At 44.2% G+C, this 1,855-nt stretch overlaps 1 pseudogene; it reads right to left on the bottom strand.

Moving 5' to 3' along the window:
• Positions 1–238: 238 nt before the first annotated feature.
• On the bottom strand, positions 239–1,305 carry LOC109258112 (actin-related protein 2/3 complex subunit 1A-like; annotated as a pseudogene).
• Positions 1,306–1,855: the final 550 nt, after the last annotated feature.

Raw genomic sequence — 1,855 nt, 5'->3', positions numbered from 1 at the left:
TGCTTCAAACTCTCTCTATCTCCCTCTCTCTCTGCCCCTCTCTTACTTGCACTCTCTCTCTCAAAAACAAATAAATAAACATTAAAATTTTTTAAAAAACAACACTTTCACCAATTATATTCAAACAAAAATGCACAAACAGTATTTGCACAATATGCGTCTTCAGTGTTTCCTCAGGGCTGACTCTTCTGACCACCATGCAAATGGCCCGGTCTCATCAGCACAGTTTGTCAGTTTGTTACGCTGGATCTGGGATGCTCACCCAGCTACACCTTAGGAAGCCCGGGATAGAAGACTCTAAGATCTTGAAATCCCAAATTATTATGGCTCCATGATGCCAGTAATGCAAAATTTGTGACAATCATGCTTGTCCACCTCATAAATACACACTTGAGTGATGCTATTCTGCAGACTGTTTTTTAGTCCTGAGTCGTGGTCCTCTTGTCCATGTTGTGGGACCTTTCCATGCCAAATGCTGGATGTTCTGTTTGGAATGTCTAATTTGGAGATGAAGGTCAAGCAGCCACAGTCATCTACAGTGTAATGGACAGCGGTCATGGCCAGCAGCTACAAAGCTATTTTCCAAGACAAATGACACACTCAAAAGGGGCAGGAACTCTGTTTTCAGAGTTGAGACCTGCACAATTTTTGAGGCACCAACAACAGATATGGTTCTGTCATGACTGACCCAGGCCAGGTGGCTCCCACTGGCAGAGAAGCTGACCCAATCCACCCAGCCACCAGTGCCACTGCCACCACATTGACATCAGCTTACCAAAAGGCTTCTTGCTGCCACAGGGCATACTGGCTGGCTTTTCAGCCACTTCTTTAAGTTAGACAGAAAATACTCTGAATTGGAAACCATATGATCCTGCTGCCAGCAAAACATTATTGGGATGCCAACCCAAACTGACGACCGTGGAACGAATCAGCTTTTTAATGTGCTTGCTTACCCACCAGTCATTGTCAGACTCAAAGTAACAAACAGAAATGAGTCGTGCTCCAATTCCCACAGCAAATTTATTCTCTAGAGGGCCACTTGGCAAAGTCACTACACGATTAATTCTCAGGATTACCAGAGTTGCTTCTAGACACCATCTTTCAGACTCCAGACACAGGCATTGTGGTCTGTCCCACAAATGACAATGTGGTCACTCTTGAGAGCCCAGTCCATACCTGGGATATGTCCGTTGTGCTCCTTGAGTTCATGAGCTTTCACCCGTTGGCTCCTGTTCTTCTTATAGATGTGGACTTCGTAATTATTGGGGCTAAGAGCACTCTGAGTACAATCCCTGTTCCAGACATGACAGGTGATTGGCTCTAGTAAAAGCTGATGCAGAGACATTATACCTAGTGTTTTTTAAAGGATAGAAAGCAGGTATCAGGGCAGTTCAGACCTGCTCGGAGTGGAGAATTTGCAGACCCTGGTCAGTCTCTGGGAACAGACTCCTGCAGGTGCCCTCAGATGAACTCAGGAAACTAGTTAGGTATTTACTAAAGTGGCCCAGGAGAGAAACAGCCAGATAATGAATAAAAGTGATTATGCAGGGCGCTGACTTGGAAGCTAAGTAGTAGCTGCTGTTAGGTCAAATTGTTGGAAAAGAATTTGGTGTTGTGCAAACTGTAGAGAATGCACTCGAGGATGATGTACCGTCAATGGCATGGCTGTGGATGCTTGGCCTTGAGGCTAATCCTTCGGCACCTCCTGTGATTCCATGAGCTATGCAAAATAATTTCATTTTCCAATTATATTAGCGAGTTGTCTTTCATTACTCATACCTAAGAACTTGACAAATATTCACAAAAACAGAGGAAAAATAGGATTGGGATGGGTTCCAAGACTGACTACATAGTA

Source organism: Panthera pardus, unplaced genomic scaffold, assembly GCF_024362965.1.
Source record: "Panthera pardus isolate Hobbes unplaced genomic scaffold, ASM2436296v1 HiC_scaffold_16, whole genome shotgun sequence".
Lineage (NCBI taxonomy): Eukaryota > Metazoa > Chordata > Mammalia > Carnivora > Felidae > Panthera > Panthera pardus.
The sequence above is the reverse complement of the archived record's forward strand: the minus strand, read 5'-3'. Positions and strand labels throughout refer to the sequence as shown.